This window comes from Selaginella moellendorffii, unplaced genomic scaffold (assembly GCF_000143415.4).
Source record: "Selaginella moellendorffii unplaced genomic scaffold, v1.0 SELMOscaffold_3, whole genome shotgun sequence".
In the NCBI taxonomy this organism is placed as follows: Eukaryota; Viridiplantae; Streptophyta; class Lycopodiopsida; order Selaginellales; family Selaginellaceae; genus Selaginella; species Selaginella moellendorffii.
The window spans coordinates 645,430-668,385 of NW_003314264.1; the positions used below are offsets into that span (position 1 = coordinate 645,430).

Here is a 22,956-nt window from a genome sequence, read left to right on the forward strand (position 1 = left end):
AATAGGCTCTCCCGATCAGAACTCTAGAGAATCAACCGCAAAGTGATGGAACTTGGATAACTCTTTCAGGCTCATATTTATAAAATGTTCAAACATACAAGAGTTTTAGTTATTTGTGAAAGTAAATAGTTACCTCGAATGATATCCACAATCCAGCTATGGAAGTTCTCTCCAAAGTCTTAATCAAAGATTAGGCAGTTGATGACCTCTACGGGAGGAATGATCATCCTTACCTGGAAGACCTGTAACAAAGCATCTCTCCCAATGAGTGAAAGCCCACCTAGCAATGCTGAACTTTTGTAAGGCCTCTGATGAGCTTCCATGCGTATTGAGTATTGGAAGCCATCTCAGACTAAGGCTCCCACTACATTTGGCTCGATGAATAGGTGATGCCAGACCACCGCAGCCACACATGCTTCCACAGCCTGCTCATAACCTTCACCAAGTTCGGTGAGTCTAGACTCAAGCACTGTGTTGTAGTCGGTAATTGCAAGGTTCTCTAGGATGGAATCCACAGACTTGTGCTGATCACCCTCCTCCTTTAGGCTTGATGCACCTTGCAATTGGTTGAGTGCATTCCAGATATGCGGCACGTATACCTTGAGGTTCATCTCATATAGTCCTCCTCGGGCAAATCATTGGTCATTCTCATTTAGAACCTCTCGGGCTGCAATTGCTAATATTGCAATTGTACACCCGCGAAATACTTGTGCATTACATTCGAACGCTTGGAATAGCAACCATGCCACAAAGATAGCCTGTGCATATAGAAATGAGGAGCATATAAAACTTGTGCTTTAAACTTAACTTACCACATCCCGCTCATCTTGTCACAACGTCCTAGAATGCATTGGCATCCTGGAATGCCAATACGTGGCTCCTTCCCTAAGCACAAACAGTTCACGCGTCTATAACACAAAGTTACTTTAGTGAGCCAAGTGAAAATTAAACTTACCGATCCTGGAATTTGGTGAATACTAATGGCTTTTGCATGTGGCCCACCCACATCTATTGTGGATTCCTCCCACACCAAAGCTCCTCCAATCTCAGACGTATAGACCACTTTGTAATCTGGTATGCGGAGATTAGTATTGAAGGTGAACTAGAAACAATTAAATTCATTGTTTGGTGCAATGAGGGAACTCCAATTCATAGGCAATCCATTGCTTACCAGAATGCAAGATGGCCTCAAACGTGTACAAGCAAGTTTGTATAGCTGAAACATGGCCTTTTCGATGCAAAAACAAGAGAACTTATAATACAGTGTTTCAGCAATGTCAAATAATTGTCTCAATTGTTGTGCAGCTGCCCAATTCTTAGGTAGGTCCCTACACAAAACAATAAGATGGTACTAAGTGCTAAAATATAAATACACGTACCTCTTCTCAATGAACCATGCTATTATGGACTCAACAATTAAAAGAGGCACATTGATACTTACTTTAGCAAGGAGTTGTTGGATTGTGTTGTTACAAAACACATCCTCGTACTGTGCATCTGAAAGGCTAAATTTAAGGAGAACACTCTCCCAATCCTGCCAATGAGGCATGGCTTGGCTGAAAAAGCACGCGCGGAAGAAATATTTCACCGCCAGCCCGATGGAACTCAAGGTGTTTATCAATAGTGTCTAGCATATATTCGTCACTTGTGCTCTCCACGCTAAAGCAACCAAGAAGCTTGTGTTTCAACTATTGCACCTGTGATAGAACTTTAGCATCCCTCTATGCCCTCATCTCAAGGGCTATGGTGGCATCCTGTAAGGCAAAAACCTCCTCATACTACAGCATGATGAAGTTAGCACTATCTTGAGTGGTTAACTGAACAACTTCATTAAATGCATTAGTGGCATCAATCCATCATTGTTGACGCTCCAACAATCTACATGCAAATGTTAGTTCAATTTTGAATGGCATAATTTTTAATTATCTTACTCTACTGTAGAAAAGTTGTCAAGCAACTCCATAAGAGTAAGTGAAGTGGAGCTCCTTCCCTCTAGAAAGGGGGGTGGAGGCACACCATGGTCTTCAAGGCCTCCACCATCATTGTCATAGGCATATTTACACTCAAAAATTAGAAAATGAAGAAAATAATCATTTATGTTAATACTTTTTACCAGCTGTATAGCCTGGAGCCACTATCTCTAGTGACAAGGATGTCTCCAGAGATCTTTACTGCAGTTCATCCCCACCATCACCTTGTTCTTCGACTCCAGTGATGTCCATGTTGTCTTGTGTGGGGAGAGTTTCTTTTGGTAATGGAAGAATATCCTCTTCATCTGTAGAGTCTTCTTCTTTATTATTCTCATTTTGGTTTGGTTCCTGCATGGGGAGAAATGGCTTTATCACCAAGGGATCATCATTTGCAGTCAAGGTATTTGTAGCAACTACAACTGCAAAGACCACAACATATATTTGTGAGGAGGGAACTTAAAAAACAAAATAACTTATATTCATAAATATTCTTCTCTTTGAATGCTTGGGCTTGTTTTTGATAACTTAGCCAATGTTTGTCAATATGATGCTCCATAATATTGTATAGGTATATTATTGTTACCTGGTTGCTATTGGCCTTGTTTGTTATAGCTCCCCATGATGTTAGAGGAGGCCAGTAGCAAGGCCAAATAGAGCTGAGGCCAAATTTTGCAAACTCGGCATGGGCCTCACCACCATTGGACTACCTTGCATGTTGGACAAATGCTTCTGGGTTGGTCATGGATGAAGGTTGGATTCTTGAGGCTTGGAGTGATAGTAGAATCGCATGTTGGGCCGTGCCGGGCTAGAAAGGAATACTGGAGTATAAGCCACCCCATATGAGACACTCTGGGAGGTCCACTACCAGCTCATCAAGTTCTGTCACCTTCACAGATGGCTCTCTTTTCTACCCATACAAGTGTGCATGCCAAGTCTTCGGGATTGCAATCCACTTGGTGATAAGAACTGTGGTGAACGGCCAGGGGACCAAAGGTGTCATAGATGACATCCCACCAATGACTTTGGATTGACTGCCATGATGTCCATGACGACAAGATAAGGACTGCCGATTGTTATCAGCTTAGGTGTGCACTGCAGCCACAAGTGGTCAGAGAGTCTAGCACAGTGAAATGAAAATGAGTTAAACAAATCCAAAGAAAAAAAAAATGAAGAGTGCATGGGGTCATGTTATACCTGTGGCTCATATGGCAGCCCGCCTTGAGTGTCAGCTTGAACATATTTGGATGTCGAAGCTCCACTAAATGATGATGTTGATCCTTGGGAGTAGTTGTGGAATGCTAATAGGGAACTATAAGCTCGCTGGTGTGGCAGCATTGTCAACTCACCCTACGTAGAAAAACATATGGAAAAATGACGGGTACAAATGAAAAACTTACCGAGCTAGACCACTTGTTGCTTCGGGAGGTAGATGGGCCAGGTACTGGCACTTGTACCAGTAGATGGAGTTGCAAGAGTTGTAGCGGCTGGTGGAGTTGCGGGGCTAGTAGCAGTGGCACTATATGGGGTTCCATGAGCACGTCCTGTAGTTGGTGTTGGTGGCAGCATTCTAGATTGGATGACACCGTAGGCATGAGGCATCCGGACTTGCTTGTTTCAGACACTCGGGCTGCTACTTTCCAAGGAAGGCAAGGAGAAGGAAACATGCTGGAGGTTTTGCATATGTTGTAGTGTATGCAATGTTAGGCGGCACTCTATTTGCTCAAATGCAGTCAGGAGCTGTAGATGGGATGCTGTTGGAGTTGATGTCCTTGTTGCGAAGCTTGGAAAATCAAGTGGTTGGCGTGTGTCTCGTAGGATTGTTAGCTGTACCAATTGCAAAACATTGAGTGCTTAGTTGCGTGCTCACAAGGTGTTTCCTGCATAGTGTCTATTGGTATTGAGGCGTGCAGCATTCTTGCTTCGAGCCTAGAAACCACAAGGGATTGGTTATGCAAACCTAATCGAGGAGAAGCTACCCACCATCACAACTGTGGCGCTCTTGCTTGGGCGGTGGTCCTACGATTAGGGGAGTGTGCACTAGAAGCCTTTCCTCCGGTTAGATGACACGAATCGATTGGAAGAATGAACAAACCATTGACAAAATCATGTCATAAAATGAAATTGCCCCATATCCAAGGCACAATTAATAATGGTGGGACTTTGTGTAAACCCTAATCCCGTGGGAACCCTTAATTTGAACAAATCAAGAATTGAATTTAAATTTGAAATATATACTAAAGAACACTCAATTTTCTCCGAGTATGGCTAAGTATAATTTTTCAAAAGCTCATCACTTCACCGATGTTACTGTAGGCAATTGCTTGTCCAAGTTGAGTCCCTCCCGATGCATAAAAAATGCCTGGTTCTGAACAGTGCTAAGAGCCTGTAAGGTAGCCAAACACAATGAAATAGATTTAAAAAAATTGTTCTATTTTTGTTCTAAAGATTACCTTTGACAGAGTTGCACCTTCAACATTGGAGAGAAATGGTCTAGGAACGTTTTTAATATCTTTTCCACCAACAGCCGGCATAATTCTACAAAAGCACAATTTATAAAGAATTCTGTAACGTTACCAAAATTTTTACCCAAGCTCTCATTTCATCGGTTGAAATAGGTTTGTAGAAATATGAGATGGTCTGAAGTAATCATCACATCAATACGAATGGACCTCATGGAGGTTCCAGGTTGCAACCCAATGTGAAATATGCTTCTTGAGGTACGAAGCAAAGACACAACATAGACTCTAGTTGTGCACATCGAGAATTCCCATATCTTCCATGGACTCAAAAAGGTGCTTATAAAACCACACCATGAACTCAAAGAGCTCTCTCCACAAATGCTCTATGCGCTATAAAACAAATTTGATTTAGTCCTTATTTGGAAAAACTCTAATGCTGTGAGTACCTGGTTACGTGTTGATGTCCTACGTATGAAACTCTTAATTGCAAGACCCCAATAGTAGACTATGTCGCTCTCAACCTCATTGTGCTCTAGAGCATTGTCGCTCCAAATGCACTTGGGCCTTCCAAATTGACAGATAGCCTATGTATATGTGTTGAATATTGCATAGGATTCTTTGGAGGTAGCTAGCTTACAAGCTACAATATAATGAGTTGCCCCACAAATAATGGCATGTACATAGAAACCATAGCTTACAAGCTTGCAATATGCTACAATAATCTTGTTCCCACATGTGTTAACAAAAAAGCAGAAATGAAAGAATACTCTCAATCCACATGGCAAAGTGCATAAGCCTCCTTGTTCTTGTCCGTCGTTGAATCCTTGTCATATGCCTCTGTTCTAGTCTACTTGGATTGTGAGTGGCTAAGGCCTGGCGTCGGCTAAACCAGTATCCTCCAATTCGATAGCTAGATCGAGAATTGATAATCCCCCAATTTGTGTCACCTCAATTCATGGCATTGTTAGTTTGAACATGATGAAGTGCCTCTTTGAGTGGTACTCTATAATATACACCTCTCCAATTTCGATTGATCATGTATTTGTATAGTGTTGGCTTAGAAATTCTAAGATAGCATGCGAGGTAAGCAGTAGTCTTAGTCTCGAGGATCTTCAAGTGCATCCAAGTGCCAAATGCGGCTGGACTACTGAATCCCCTCGATTGCAAAAAATTATAGAAGGCCTAGAAACATATAAATCATGAATTTAGGAGGCTAGAAACTAAGTAAACCTCTAGGAGAGCATCATTGTCACTATCCATATTGGAACCACAATCCGAATCACTAAAATTGGATGGAAGGCCGTCCATCTTGTCTTCCTCCACGTCTTCTAGTAAAGTTGGAAAAAAAAGCTTTAATGATACAAATTTGAAGTAAACTAGGGAGGGAACTATACTCATGGTAGGAATTTGAAAGTCCATAGAGAGCAATCGAGTAGTAAATCAAAGCCACTTCCAACACTACCCATAAAAACATTTAAAACCAATCACTAGCAAACCAAGTTACTTTCCACATTTGCTACCAAGAAACATGCCGAATAACAAAGCACTAAAGCAGGGCACTAAGACAAGGAAGCATCTCCTAAACCCTATGACCTGATGAATCCCTATGTTATGGGGTCAAACTTGATGATATGTGGCATATATGTAGAACACATTATTCATATTATGGGGATATCATCGACCCATTAGGCAAGCATCCATGGGGTATCTATGAGGCATCCAAATGACATTTAATGCCGAACCAATAGAAAACTGCCATATGGACATTGTATTGTGAGTGAAATCTATTGCAGTAACACTCACCCTTTTACAAATTGCATGCCATAATTTGTTTAAGCAGCTTCTATGTATAGGTATGCTCATAAATCCCCACTTCATAAACCAGAATTCTACAACAAAGAAATTCATTGTTCCATTGCTCCATTTCTCCAAGAGGATAGAGATGACACCTAATGTCTAAAGCACTATGCCTCTAATACCATGTGAAGAGTCTCCATCTAACACTCTAAAGAAAGAGAGCAGCTCTTACAAAATAGCAAAACTAAAAACCTTAAATTGAAGAAATGTGACTCAAGCCACTTGGCTTGACTCTAACAGTGGTAGGACAAGATGGCATTGGTGGCTGCCACATTCTCTACTTTGGTGGCAGGAAGACCCTTTACTCACAACCTCCAGAGGGTGGCTTGTGGTGTCTGGAATGACAAAATGATAAAAGTTGATAAAGGCTTGTGGGTTTATTTTTTATTGCCTGGCTTGTTGCCACATATTGCCATTTACAGTTTCATTGTGTGGCAAAATCATCTGTACTAACAACAAAATCAGTTTTCATTTTTTATAGCAATAACTATACAAATGCATATGTGTGGTAAGTGTAAACAATCTTGAGTTTGAGCTTTTATTACTGCAAGTGGTTTATAGGATTGCATATTTGAGACTTTTCCTTTTTGTTTCATACTTTTTAAATTTTTTTTCCTTCCCTTTATTTTTATTTTATTTCTTTTTACATTTACTTCCATCACTTTGGTCTCCCCATCAATGTTTCTGTTCAATATTTCTATTTTGCTCCTTTATTTCTCAAATCCCTCCAATAGTCTTTATATTATAGCAATTAACTAGCTCAAGAAAGAGTATTCTAATCTCTTCAACTTTGAATTATTATCCTCAAGCAAAGGCCAAAATTGGCATTGCTTTGAAAGTGCAAGCTTGTGGACATGAATTTGCCATCAAATGAGGAAGACTGGAGGATGGAGTGCTGCAAAGATACTAATTTTAGAGATGCTAGCCAAGATCAAGAAGAAGGATCCCAGCATGTACAAGCCAAAGGTGAAGTTTTCCGATAACAATGGTGATGAAATCGAGGAAGAGAAGGCTTTGAAGGAGAGGAAGAAACCAGTGTACTTGAAAGATGTTCTGGCTAAGCAAGTTCTGGAAAATCCTGAGGGGGACAAGGATTGAAATCCTCCACAACACTCACTTCATTTATCCGCAGCATCAGGATCCAAAATTCTAATACTTTCAAGGTCCACCCCCCAGCATGAAAGCTCGGCTGGAAGGTCGTCTATGTAGCTCAGCAAAAGAGCCAGCCACATTGTCCTCAAGGGATTGTCAATGACACATTTGCCATTGATAAAGACGACCTTCTTGGAGGTGTTCTTCCAAAGTTGCCGAAGATATCCAGCCACAGTAGCAAGAGCAGTGGTCTGGAGGAAGGTTGTCATTATCCAAAGTGCCGTGTCTCAAGGCCGATACGAAACTTTTTATCTCTGTAAGAGTGAGCAACCCATGTACATGTATGTTTTACTCCATTCCAGAGAAAGCGGAAGTATGGAGCTCCCGAAAAGTCGCATGGCTTGTCCAGTCAGTGCCATCGTCAGCAAAATCTGCGGTCAGGTTCTCGTTCAGCTTCTTGGCCCAGGCGATCTTGTCTAACACAAAAAATTATGGCCTAGACATCATTTTTACCAGGCACCTAAGAATCGGCTGGAGGAAGTCCCGCTGCTGGTGCTGATGCTGTGAGAGGCACAATAAAGTCTATGGAGGAATGGCCACAGAATTAAACACAGCCAAAGGGCAAACAGGGGTGAGAATGACCACAAGGATGCGGAGATTACCAGATATCCACACAGAAAGAAAGAAACAGATTCAGGAAGCAAAAATCCTTAACCATGACCAGACAGGGAAAGCAAAGCAGGACAGTGGAGCCACTCTGGGATAAAGAGTTGCTGCTGCTCCGGGTGAAAGAGAGGCTGCTGCGGGAGAGAGGGCTACGAGATTAGCAGCGACAAAATTTGAAAGAAAAGGCATCGCGGAATGACCAAGTAAAACACAAGACAGACATGAAAAGCAAACAAAGGGGCTTTGGAGGAACGCACAGACTTGTGAGCAGAACTGAGCAAACTATAGTGTCAGGCTACCAGTCATCCCAAAGAGAAGACACCCAACTAGATAAAGTAGCATCGAGAACTGGACAAATGGAATACCAAGAACTGGACAGAAAATGGGCTAGGAAACAAAGGGCTTTCCCAATTGCTTACCAGATCCGTGCACTGTAACATTCAGAACAAAACAAAGTTAGTATTAGATCTAGAAGAAAAAACCAGGGTCTCAACAGTCATAGCCATACAAGGACGACCAAGGGAGCATGCGTCAGCATAGCCAAAAGCCACACTTCCAGCAACCCAAAATAAAAGCGAATTGAAGCTACCTCTGGCAAAATCCTTAACCATGGCCGAAAGCAGCCATAGCCACATGGAACCACACACACAGCAAAACACCCCAAATCGAGGGGGAAAGCTAAATACACAAAGAATGACTTACCATAACATTGGAGGAGGAGGAGTTCCTTCTTCCGCAGCTGTAATTTTTTCTTCCGCAGCTGCTGTTTTTCCTTCCGCAGCTGTTTTTCCTCCTTCTGCCAATATTCCGCCAGAAATTGATTGCCACTCTCAAAGGCAGAGAGAAAAGATTCCCCAGCCGCTTGGATCTGTGGCTGAAGACACCCGATTTGAGCCTACACAGGGGGGCAGCTGCAAGGGGTTTCAAAAGTATAGTAGGGAGAGTGTGGGGATTGGAGCACAGTTAAGCCAATTTGGCTAGGAAAGCTAAGTTTGGCCTAGGAAGGTTGTGCCCAGGTGTTGGGTGATAACTTAACCACTGGGAAGTCCAAAACTAAAGTGAATACAAACTGATAAGTGGGGTAACTTAGTGAAGTGTTCAAGAGGCAACTCTAGTTCCCTCAGGAGATCGAATGGTCGATGCTTCTAGTCCAAGCATGGGTGACACTATACCTGGCATGGCTCAATGGAACCTCGCTCTAAGCCCATGGCTAGAGCACCCAAAGGCAGAAGGCAGGGAGAGTACCCATAAGGCTCATGTAGGGCCACAATATTCCAAAATGTTGTCCTAAAATCCTAGATTGTGGAAAAGAGGAGGAGTAGTTCTTTGGTGTGGTGACCAAAGATACAGTTATACAGTGAGGAAGTCCCAGTGGACAGTGGGACTTAGTGGTTGGGTCTGTGAGCCTTGATCCAATAATAGTGTTGGTGAACACGGCCATGGACAGAAAGGGACTTGGTGGGGATTGGAAAAGAGATATTGGGGAAGGTTATTCCCCTTGTTTATGGGCATCCTAAAGATGCTAAAGAGTGGATTTAGGTTGATCACTCATGGACGGATGGCCTAGTCTTTGAGAGATGGGACTGTGCTGTAAGTGGTGTTAGACCACCGGTGTGACTAAGGTGAATGGGTATGGCCTTAATGTAATAGACTGGTATATCGGTGGTAACTTGGAGTCTCAGTCATGGGATCGGACACGTGGAGCACTTGGACCAAGTGCAAAGGTTGAGTGGTATGGATGCCATTCTCGGGGTTAGCAAGCCCCAAGTCTTAAATTAGACTTATGGAGGTTGTGAATGGGACTCCTCCAAGTGGTTGGAGGTGTGGTTAAGTGACTAAAGTAAAGTGGAAAAATTAGTCACTTACAATTTGGTATCAAAGTTGTTCTTTAGTCTAACTTTTAATAGTGCTCAAGTATATCACCACTAGTGTTGGCATTGGAAGGTCCTAGGAGTGGACTTATCATTAAGGAGTAGTAGGTTGGGAAGACATGGCTCTCCACTACAGTTTATGTGTGAACTTATAGGTGAGGTGGTAGATAGAAAAGAGGCCAATAATGGAACAACTTCAGAATCTTGGGAACAGTATAAAGTTTTCCTCTGAGAGTTGAGGATGTGATCTAGATGAGCGTTTGACTTAGCAAACTAGCTAATGTAATTGTGGTAAGTAACTATAGTTAGGATCACGGGAAAGATAAAGACTCTAAAATAATAAAGGAGTCACAAAATTATCCTCATAATTAATGAACGTGGGAGGTCAAATACGGAAAAGGACACAAGTCCTTGAAATGGTAGCTAAGACTACCCTTAATAAATGCTAGAACAACTCAAGGGATTGGGGGTGTACTTAGAGGATGAGTTGGTATTCTTATCACATAAACAAATAGTTCTAAGGGGCAAAGGTAGCTCATATGGAATAAAGAATAATAAAATATCGGAGTAATACTTGCAAGAATGGTCCTTATAGGTAACACATGAATACAAGAAGTTGTATTCTAACGAGCTGGCACTTCAAAAAATGGAACATTATAGGTCATTAGATTAATGAAGTCCAAAAAGCTAGATGACTCGAGTGGAGTCAAGGAATGGTCCTAGAGGACTGGTGGAAGCATTTAGACTGAGGTGTGTTGTACCTCACGAAGGATGGGGAGGATCATACGTGCGCTACATTAAAGCAGCGAGGGGACCTCATACATTACGTTAATGCGTTTGTTCAGAAGTACATTATGATTGCAAATATGAGTGACAAAGGTGCTCGGAGTTATTTCCTAAGGTGGGATACCTTGAGGTCATGTTGGCAGGTTCATAAGAACCCCCTCCCAAACAAATCTTAATAGAAATGGGAATGGCATAGCCTAAGCTAGGAGGTATGCAGTTAGAGTGTGGTGACCCAAAATAATAGAGGTGTAGAAGCTCTAACAATGAGTTGTAGGACTTGACAACTATAAAGCAATTAAGTAAAAAAGTGCAAAATAAGTGATTAAACTGGTAGAGACTGATTACCTAAGACTTCTTATTAGGATAAAGAAGTTAGACATACCTTTATAGAGGATAAATTGCTCATGTTGTGATATAATAAGTTAATGTTGTAAAGGGAATCCTCATTGTTAAAGAAGGCCATTATTGGGACACCCAAATACTGTAAAACACCAGAAAGTGGTCTTTGGTGTCATGAGGGCATTAAATAAGGCCTAAGGGATTAAATCCCTAACGAACAATGAATATGAGATGCTATCTAAACGTCCAAGGTTGCAAAGATGGAAGAAGTCCTTTTATCTGAATTGGACAAAACCAAAAAGGGATTTTGGCAAGGTTAGTCATGGGCATATAAAGACTCATACGTAACAATGTTAATCTCAGTGTGTGGGATTACAAGATGAGCATACCCAGATTGAAGAACCATTCCCTAGGCTACCGAGTGGATTCATCCCTATGAATACTTGCTAAGGCATGGTAGAAAGTGCAAAGCTATCCTTCTAGTCTGAAGAAAAATGACTGAAGGAAACGTATGAGGCTAAAAAGCAAGTAGTAAAGGGATAAAATTGAACCATAGGAATCAAAAGGCATAACTAGGGGTGGTTATTCAAGTTGGAAGTGGAGAATCAAGTGGGGGCTCTAACAGTTTGTTAATAACAACTGTGATGCCAAGCTTGATTTTACATGTCAATTTTTTTATTAGTGTTTTGGCTCTACATTGGATCTTGAAGGTGGTTGAAGAAGAGTGTTAATGCAATATAAATATCCAAAGATATGGTTTTCTTGATCAAACCTTAGATGTTTATTTTGCATTTTTGCGGATGTTGGTGTTAGATATTAGAAAAATGGATATGAAATTTAATGCTTAAACATGTTATTGGGTCATAAGAATTTATATTGAGGTGAATCTATGTGAAGTTGTGGGTAAGAGGAAGTTAGTTGAGTCTTGAAAGTTTGCATTCCTAGACTAAGAGTCATTCTTTCTCTATGATGGAAATACTTTCCATAAATTTTCTTAAACTTTTTTAATAGCTGATCTATTAATCATTTTGTTCGAAAACCATTCTATTTTTGTAAAAGTTAGTACAAACTAGTGAAGGGGTTGGAGTTGACATTGGTTAGCTTAGACATTAGTAGGTAGTTTATAAAATGTAGCCCAAAAGGGATGCTAAATTTTAGGGCTAAGGCAATTGAGTTGGATAGAGTCTGACGTTGGTGTAAAAAAGTGGCCATTGCACTTTTCTAAAAAAGGTGACTTTTGTGCCTTTCTTTTATAGCATTGTGTTTGTGTAAGCAACCAAAGAGAACAACTCGAGAGACGATCCATAGGGTTCAAATATAGAGGGAAAGGGCCCATGAACAAGAATGCACCCCCTTTTCCAATCAGTTAAGAGTTTTGGGATATTTAGGATTAAGTGTCCTTGGGTTTAAATAGTACTGGGTTAGGTGACCTTCTGAAAACTCCAAAACTCAGGGTTTTATAGCTTGGTGGCAAGTTGCACCTTGCATTTTGTTAAACTCTATGAGAGCAGTAAACTCTCACTGATTTTGACTTGGTTTTGGTGGCCTTATGCCTTTGTGGAAGATAGTGAAGTTCAACTTAGTTGTTTGAGGTTGAGATGTTAATACCCGAGGAGGTCTATGAGGAGGTTGTGTACTAATATAAGTTTATCTTATGGTCTTTACTTTAGTTTCGATTGAGTGTTGATCATGCCTAGCTAGGTTCTTCAAGGCATGCTTAGAGCTATTGGCTAGACATATTTGTGAGTTTATTGCAATTTTATTGGATTCAAGTGGTTATTTAATTCGTACTTGTTCATATTCCTATATCTCATATCTGAGGTATTATGTTCATGTTGGACAAGTATATGACTTAATGGCATGAGTTTAGTGTTTAGATCTTGTGAAGGCAAGTTGAAAGGTGATTGTTGGTTGCTTTGCAACTAATAATTGCTTGTAGACTTTGTCGACGATTATGACTTTTTCTTCACTGGATGATGATTTAGCAATGATAAATTTGCTTTACCAGATGGTGTTGTAGAGGATCATGTTGTGGCTTGCATGGTTTTTCTATATTGGTATGTCGATTCTTTTGTCAATATCCTTTAGTTATGTTTAGTCCACAGTGTTGGATTACATTGAGTCTTGGATGTGGTGATTCACTCTTTGATGATGTGTTATCTATAGTTGAGTAATTTTGAAAATTATTGGTCTTGGAAACTAAGTGTAATATCTTTGACTTTGGTTAACTTAGTTGCTAAAAAGCTTTGAATGGTGATTCACTCTTGCTTTCTTCTAGCTTTGCTTTAGTATTAATGGCATTGAAGTGATGCTTTGTCATTGATATTGTTGGTATTGAGATTTAAGTGGGATGAGATATCTCTTTGTAAAATTGATATTGAGTTTCATTAGTTTCAATACAAATAATGTTGATACTTGGGCTGTAACTTTGTGTTATTAACATTTATGCATTTGTTAATTGGCAACTGTATTGATGTTCAAATGAACTGAGTGGTAAGTTTGAGTTAATTGTGTTTTAGATGAGATTATTTAATAGGTGTTGAACTTTGAGTTTTTCCTTGAAAATTGATTTAGTCATGGACTATAGTAGTTTTACAAGAAGGAGAGTTAGTGATTGATATTGGAATGTTTGAATCTTTATTAGATTTGAGTTGGAATATATTAGTCATTAATGATTCTTCTTATGCTTGCTATGAAGTGAGTTACGTCTGGCTATAGATGGATTTATGAAGGATCATTTAGTAATCATTTGTTGAGCATAACTTTGTTATGCTTAGCTTTTGGATTGATGTAGAAATGCTCTTCATTAACTTTGGCATTATGAATTTTAGCTTCTAGATATGTTGAGAAGGATATTATGGGTTGTACCATAATTTTTTCTTTAGCATTGAAATTAGTCATGTGAGACTTGTGATCATTGTTAGACAAGACATAGCGAAAGGCTTCTTTGAGCTTTTGATTTTTTGAATTTTTATGCTCATTATTCCATCTGCTAGGAGTTGTTGGGAAAATATTTGTGGCTTATTTGTAGCGCATTGTAAGAAACCAACTCTCCAATGTGTCGTAGGCTAAGGATTGCTCTCAGTAGGCATGACCACAATGACAAAGAGTTCATCAGATGGGACCGAATCAAAGATCGAGTCCAAGACCGACTTTGAGACCGAGTTTGAGTATTAATACAGGTCAAGGGGTGAAAGCCCAAAGCGTGTGTCTCCCGGGGGGGGGGGCTGTAGGGTGTTCCAAAACTATAGTAGGGATAGTGAGGTTCAGGAACCAGTCTTGAAGGAACTCTCCAGTGGTGCTTCCAAACTGACTTGAGGTTGAGATTGAGGCCGAGGGGCCTTGGGTGGGAGTGAGCAGGGACTTGGGTGGTGCCGGAGGGGCCACCCCAGGAAGTGCTCAAGAGCAGCTTCCACTCCCGAAAGGGAAATCGATTGCGGTGCTCCCGGCTCATGTGGAGTGGTGCCCCACTTGAGTACTATGCGGCTCATTGGTCCTTGCCCTTCCTAGGGGCTTGGGCCTTCCTTCGGGATGGAAGTAGGGGGGGGTAGAGGTACCCATACCGGGCCGTTAGGCCACGGTGTTTCGCCCCGGCGTCCCAAAGCAAGTGATACACTCAAGACTTGGGATTTAGAGGGTCCCATGATCAAGTCTTGTGGTACCAAGGGGTATTAGAAACTTGGAGGCTTGGTGTGTTTGGCTGCTTGTGCCTGTGGGGAGTGTAACCAAACTTTAAATCCAGTCTAACCCAGGGAGGGGGATTGGGAGAGATTTGGGAATCTGTAAATGGATGGCTAACGCTCTGTTGCTCGTGTAGTGAGTAGTTGAAACGAAGTAGAACCAAGTAGGAGCTGGTACAATAGGCAAGAACCTTGGCGAGAGAACTTAGCAAAAGTCAAGGCAGTGTTGGACGGATAGACAAGGTAAGCTGGCAACTTGGAAAAGAAAAATTTGTAGCTTACATGCATGTGATCATGGGATGAGATTTGGATATACTATCACTAGGATCCTTGGAACCTTGGGGGATAAATAGGGATAAAATAGCCATTAAAGGCTCTCTCATCATGCAATTGCCCCTTTTCCAGTTGATTTAAAGGAAGAGAGATAAGGTGCGCTACATGTGTTATCGGAGCAAATGGCATGGGTTTGATTCCCATTGATTAGTGGCTAATTAAAATATAATATACCCTTGAGCAAGGTATATTCCTACCCCTAAATTTGAAAATTATATGTATTAAGCATCCATGTGTATGCCTTTCTTCTTGAGGAATATCCCAGACGAAGGTATCCACCGTGGGACTACGGCACGAGTGGATAACTAATTGCCTCACATGGAATAGCTAGTCTACACAATGAAAGGATTAGTAAATTTAGTGCAGAAATAGAGGTGCAAGTTCCCTTTGGCTCAGTAGGGGTTGTTAGTCAATAGTCAATAAGGACATTGACATCTCTGAAGGGGGGGGTGAATGTGACGCATGTGATCATGAGATGAGATTTGGATATACTGTCATTGTGGATCTTTGGAACCTTGGGGGATAAATGGGGATAAAATAGCCACTAAGGGCTTTTTCATCAAGCAATTGCCCTTTTTGCAGTTGGATTAAAGGAAGAGAGATAAGATGCACTACATTATTAACTTTGATATTGTTAATATTTGCATATGGCAATCATTGAGATGAATGATTATCATTTTGGGATAGTTAATTGTTCTTGTCAAAAAAATTTGCTTGATTATTGTTAATCTAGAATGATTTGTCATTCTTCAGGATGGTGGATTCTTTTCTTCGACAATGATTATGCATCTCTCTATTGATAGGATGATTAATGATCTTTCATGATAGTTAATTATTCTCTTTGATGCTTTATGGTTTTTCACATTACCGTATGTTCTTTGTGGTTTGCTCTGGATTAGTTTCTTGGGTTTGAGACATCAATAAGATGTTGCTGACACTTACTTAAGCAACTTGAGCTCCTTTGTATTGTTGATTGAAATTAATTCAAATTGGTTAATATGACAGTTGGTATGAGCAAATGTTTATTGGTCTTACCATATTCATTCTATTCTGTTGACTATCATTACAATTGCTTCTGATAGATTAAAATGTTATTTTCTTCAAACGATACATTCGCGAACATTTTGTTTGCCAATCAATGATATTTTGTGTTCTTTGAGTTATTTTTGGTAAGTTTTTTGGCATACTATCTATAATTTTTGGTGGTTATATTTTATCATTGAGTTTTCTCAATTTTGTTGGATGATTAATTCTATGATTTTAACCTTTAAAGATCTTGATGGTTCCTGTACTCTAATATTGGTTTATCAGATGATAACTTACTTGGAATACTTTTGTGTTCTAATATAAGATTTATTCACTGATAATTAAATCTCTAAGATATCATTGTCTTTGACTTTGATATTGTCTATATGTTGATCTTTGAGTTTGGGCTAGTATAGGTAGACTGGCTTCAGCACTTCGTTTGCATGGTGAATTCTCCAGTCATAGGGTAGCTACTATCGATTGGTCATATCACCCGCCTTTTTATTGATGTTCCTTATTTCGTTAAAAGAGCGTGACCATGTAAATAACTTTAACTGTTTGTTTATAGTAGTCTATCTAAACCTTACCAATGGGCTTGGTTTCTTTGCTCATGAGGGTTGGGGTCACTGAGTTCTCTCTCTATGTCCCTGCAAGCAAGGGTGTATCACACTTTTGTAAGCTAGGTGACACCCAGAGTAGCAAGAGTGGCCAATTCCATTGGTCATTTCCTTATCGACAGCTGAAAGGTGGTAGCATATCCACGTTAGACAAAGAAGTTATCCTAACCCTTTAAGTTGGAGCATTTCTCACATAATATGATCACTGTGAACTTTTTTTAGAGTTATTTCCTTGGCGGTGATTTAGATTGGAGTATGCATTGACAAGGACATTGATCTTCCCTAAGGGGGGGAAAATATCGTGAATGTGATTTCGGGTATTGAAAGCTATCTATCGGCTAGTCCTTTTGAATATGCTTTCCTTACTGCCATGATAGTAGAAAGTCAGTATTGTTGGACCCTTTATTAGTCCCTTTTGTGCTAGTGGAGTTAATTAGGCATTTCGAGTATACTTAGACCGGATGAGCATAAGGACAGAATTTCTACATGTTATTAGTTAAGCATACTTAGCCTAGTAAGGAATTCCCATCTCTTTGCATTTGGATCATGAATATTGAGCTCAAACCATTTTATAGCATTGTTCCATTACATGCTGCCCTTTGCAAGGCATTGTGCTCTAAACCTTCTGTAAAATATACATGTTGAAAATTAGAAAGATGAATGGCTAGATGTATTACAAGGTGTGAGCATCCATGCATTTTAAATTTAAATATCCTTCAAATAGCTTCTACTGCTGAAATATATTGAGTATTTATAAAATTTGTGACCTAATTTAATATTTTTTTAGACTATGTAGTTGTTTGGATTTCAATGGTTGCACAATTATATCCTTTTTAAACATATTGAAAAAGATACTTAATATTTTTAATTGATGGACATATTTCTACATTTATATGGATTTTGTTTTTTACATAAATATTTATTATATGGGAATATAATCCATTTATTATCAATTGGAACATGATTTTTAAGGAAGGTGCAATCATTGTTTGGTCTTAAATAGTATAGGTACCCATCTACATAATATATGGTCTTGTCATTGAAGTTTTTAGGATAGTTTTTTGAGCATTTTTTGTTTTTCATACATGTACTTTGAGGATTTAGTAATCCACATAGACTATGTATCATATGTGATGTGATTATTTCAAATAGTTTGGGCTCTGATAAATGGTTAAGTAATTGAGCAGATATATATTAGTCACGGTCTTTAATTTTACTTTCATTGTCTAATATGCCTAGGAAATGACAATGTGGCAATCTTTTTTTTAGAATTCAATGACATATATAAATGCAATACATCTTCCAAAGATATTATGTGTTGTAATATCATGGAGAAAATATTTTAAATCATGTCAGTCTTCAGGTCCTTCATTAGGGTGTAGATTTTGTAATGTCTTAGGCCATTTAGGGTTTCTATTGAAAATTATGAAAATATTAGGTTTTGAGTATTCTATTGCAATTGTCATAGCATCTTGGTAATTTTGTTGCATAACTCTTGGGGTTCTTATTAAAGTAGATGGTAAAATAACAATTTTTCCTAGTCGAGCATTTGCATCAGTAGCTTTGCTAGTAATATAATCCATTAAACCTGTATAAAAATCAACTCTCATACTTTTTTTATTAGATCTATAGTATTGTAAATTGTTGCTTTCAATTTTAATATAGGCATCTACAATATATTATTGGGTGAGTTTTCCAGCATGTAAAATTTGGTCATATGTAACTATAGAGGATGATAATATTAAATCACTTTTGGACAAATAATAAGCATAATATTGAAGGAGTGTTATATGTTTGTTAGAAGAATGTTTGTCATGTTAGGCTTTATCTCCATGTAGAAAAAGCAATGGATAAACCATAGGATTGCAATTAGCATTTAAAATAGATATATATTGTGGTTCTGATGATTTTGGATGAATGCATATTTCACGGTCAAAAAGTGGCATCCTATCTTCACTTTAGAAAACTATTACAACATCATTAGTTTGTGGAGTATTATATCGATGATGGTTTGTGCCTTCATTTTTAATGAGCATATATACTCCATGTAAAAATCTACCAGAGATAATAGTTCTTAAAATATTTTCTTGTTCCAATTTATACATCATTCTAAAAACTTTTGCATATGGATTAATATGTCAAAGTATTGTATCTAGTTGAAGCAATAAATTATAATCACAGTTAATGTTAAAAGGGTTTTGTTTTCTACGATCAATAGCCTTATTAGAGTCTAGTATGTACAATTGACTATAACTTGGATTTTGATGTATTAAAGGATGTTGTGGCATAATTTTGTGATAGATTTGTTAATGAATTGTATAGCAATATGGACCATGACCTATAAAAGTATTAATGTTACTTCTAAAGATGTGAAAGCAAGTGCACTAGTATATTGTCTTGTATTACTCTTGTAATTAGAGTTTTTGTGTGAGTTATATACAGAATATAGAAAAGGTGGTAACAGAAGTATTGGAGGCAGATAAACCTGTCCACTCTAGCAACAAATAGACTTGTTCTTATCGGTGAAGTATGTGACAATAGTTACAAATATATAATAAAGGACCTATATTCATTGACAAAACAAATGTATCATTATATAGGTAATTGCTAGCAAGTGTGCTATGAATCTAAGGTGAAGGGGGCAAATGGGAATTGGAAATTGACTATTGTTCAATGTGATTAATACTCAATGAGGAATTATTAAGATTTTTTTGATGTTAATACTTTATAGCCTCTTGAATATTACTATTGTAAAAGCTATATATATGTTGTTGTCGTGAATGTGATTGCGAGTATCAAAAGTTACCTGTCAGCTAGTTCTTTCGAATATTCTTTCCTTACTGCCATGATGGTAGGAGGTTGGTATTATTGGACTCTATATTAGTCCCTTTTGTGCTAGTGGAGTTAACTGGGCATTTTTGTGCTAGTGGAATTAACTGGCATATCTATAGAATGTAGAGATTGTCTTGGACACAAAAGTGTTGGTTTCATATCTAAAAATTTGCAATTTAACACCATTCAATATTTAGTAAATTTTGAGTTAGTCCCAAAAACTAACTCTTGGTACTAGGGTGGATAAAGGTGAAAGCCCAAAATGTGTGTTCCTCAAAAGGAGGGGGTGGGTGGGGTGGGGTCGGGTGAGGATAGTGGTTAGGTCGGGCATGGCCAACCAACTTGAGGCATAATTTAGTTTATGTTTGCATGCTTGTTTTTATTCTTTGGGTTTAAACCCAAGTTCCACACCATGCTAGCTAGTGGAGTACCCATATTCTGGCTCCTTGGCTCTATACCATGCTCTTGTCCCTTCGCTCCTTGGGCTATATGCTTGGGAGTTGTTCCATGCTCTAGTTTCGTCACTCCTTGACTCTATACTTAAGAGTTTGGCTCCATTTTTTCGTTCAGTGACCCAAGGCCTTGAAATTCGAGTTCCACTCTTTTGTCCTTGGGATATATGGCATGTGACACATGGCATATAAAGGGTTTAGGTTCCACTTCATAGTTATCCTATAGTAAATCACCATAGGATAAAGGATAGAAACCATGTGTGCTACATTTGGTATTAGAGAATGAAGTCTCAGTGAGTACTATCTAATAAGATTGGGAAACTAGTTTTGTTGCATACGCAGAGATGCAAATGATGAGTTGTTCCATGTACCATGGGTTAAAAGTAAACTTCCCTTGGGTTTGCTATAAGTGGGAAATAGGCTAATCCATAGCTGTTTAGCATGGCACTAGTGGATCTTTCTTACGCATGATTATAAGTGGATCAATCAAGATTGTAAGGATTAATCTATTAGTTCAAGTAGTCATTATTATGCTCTCTCATAAACTTTTCTTGAATTGGACTAAAGGTAGTGCGGACATAAACTTAAGGTTTAGTCAAGATGAGACCAAAAAGAGAGTTGTCAAAGACAAAGGATCAAACACATAAATCATTTTCTCTTCTTGAAGAGATAATTTGCAACAAGGTGTGACTCATTTCTCGTGGTCACATCGTGCAATAAAAAATCTCTAGTTTGATACATATTGGTTATAATGGTCTTAAAAGTGGTGAGTTGTGAGATGGATAGTGGTGAAATGTTAAACCATTTTGCCTAGGTTTACTATTAAAGATTTGGATTACAATGCTCAATTTTGTAAGCAACTAAAGGGAACAACTCAAGAGATGATCTATGGGGTTCAAATATAGAGGGAAAAGGGCCCATGAAAAAGAGTGCACCCCTTTTTTTAATCGATTAAGGTTTTGGGATATTTGGGGTTAAGTATCCTTGGGTTTGAATAAAATTGGGCTGAGTGACCTCTCGAGAAGTCCAAACTAAAAATTTACATTTGGTATTAAAGGGGTCTCAGGTCCGACTCTGTTAGTTGGCTAGGGGAATCACACCACATGTTGATTGACATCTAGCAAGTTCAATTTGCTCCCGTTAGGCTCGACCTAAGGGGTAGGGTCAAGAGAGCGGGGTAGTTGCAGCTCTTGGCTTTCATTTACGAGGGTGTAAACTTGCAAAGAAGTGTGGTGGATTGTAAGTAATAAAAGGGAATGACTTGAGAGATGGTCCATGGGGTTTAAATATAGAGGGAAAGGGCCCATAAATAAAAGTGCACCCCCTTTTTCAATCGATTAAGGGTCTTAGGATATTTGGGGTTAAATATTTTTGGGTTTGAATAGTACTGAGTTGGGTGACCTCCTGACAAGTCCAAACTAGAAATTTACAAATTCTTTTTTAGGGAACCTTGCTTTTGCTCCTTAAGTAGTTTGGTGTTGGATTAATTTTAAGTTTGGTCTGATAAAGAGTGGCATAAGCTTGTCTGTGTTGTGAATAAAAGTTAGCGATGTTGGATGTTGTAAATCTCTATCGGTGGGGTGTGGCATTTATGTTGCATTTTTCTTTTACTCTTGAGTAGCTTAGTGTTGGATTAGTTTTGAGTTTGGTCGGATAGAGAGTGGCATGAGCTTGTCTATGTTATGAACAAAAGTTAATGATGTTGGATGTTGTAAATCTCTATCAGTGGGGTATGGCATTTATGTTGTATTTTGTCGAATCGAGTTGGCACTTGATACTCACATAAATCTTTGAGATAATAACATGGGTGTTGCTTGTGGTGTTACTCAATTTATGATCAAGTTATTGTGATACTTATATCATATCTATATGATAATGAGTAATATGTTTACGAAGTTACTTGGTTGATCAACTCTAAAGTGGTTGATAGTGAACCTAAACTACTTGCAATTAGTAGCATTGAAGTAGCTTTGACTTAGTTCTCAATGGTGGTCCATTATACTAAGCTTGAGTTGGTACTTTGTTTGCTTAAAGGTTTGCTTATCAAGGTGTTGAAAAAAAGTTATAATATCCACTTGCTATAACTTATTAGTTTATCTATTACCATTTGGAGTAGATTGTTGGTTGGAGAAGGTGTGTATTTGAGGCATTGACATCACTAACACTTGTGTTAGTGGATTTCAAGTGATGAGGAATTTTCTTTAGAACTTGATTTTTCATATCATTTTTCTTTTTAGTGTTTTAGCTTTACATTGGATTTTAAAAGTGATTGAAGAAGAGTGTTAGTGCAATGTGGATATATAACGATATAGTCTTCATGATCAAGCCTTGGATGTTCATTTTGCATTTTGCAAATGTCGGTGTTGAATGTTAGAAATATAAGCAAGATGTTTGATGCTTAGATATACTATTGGGTCATAAAAATTTGTGTTGAGGTGAACCTATATGAAGTTGTTAGTAAAAGGAAGTTGGTTGAGTCTTGAAAATTTATATTCCTAGATTGAGAGTCATTCTTTCTCTAGAATAGAAAATTTTTCACAAATTTTCTTAGGCTTTTGCAATGGTTGATCTATTGATCATTTTGCTTGAAAACCATTCCATTTTTGTAAGCCAATACAAACTAAAATAGGGGTTGGAGTTGACTATGGTTGGTTTAAACCTTAGTAAATAATTTATATGATGTGACCCAAAAGGGATATTGATTTTTGGGGCTAAGGCAATTGAATTAGATAGAGTTTGGAATTGGTGTAAAAAGTGAATATTGCACTTTTCTAAAAAGGTGACCCTTGTGTTTGTTTTTTTTTTTGTAGCATTATGCTTGGTGGCAAGTTGCATCTTGAATTTTGTTAAACTCTATAAGAGTAGTGAGCTTTCACTAATTTTGATTTGGTGGCCTTACATCTTGGCTGAGGATAATGATATCCAACTTAGTTGTTTGAAGTTAAGATATTAGTACCCATACTATAGCTTTGTTTA

At 38.6% G+C, this 22,956-nt stretch overlaps 1 long non-coding RNA gene across 2 annotated transcripts; it reads right to left on the reverse strand.

The window, feature by feature from the left end:
* Positions 1-7,630: 7,630 nt before the first annotated feature.
* On the reverse strand, positions 7,631-8,142 carry LOC112344144. 2 transcript variants are annotated; one of them, XR_002991606.1, is made up of 2 exons: positions 7,899-8,142; positions 7,631-7,854 (listed from the first exon to the last, which is right to left on the reverse strand). It is a non-coding gene; the product is annotated as an uncharacterized LOC112344144 (long non-coding RNA). The 2 variants fall into 2 exon arrangements; XR_002991607.1 differs by having other exon boundaries at positions 7,892-8,142.
* Positions 8,143-22,956: the final 14,814 nt, after the last annotated feature.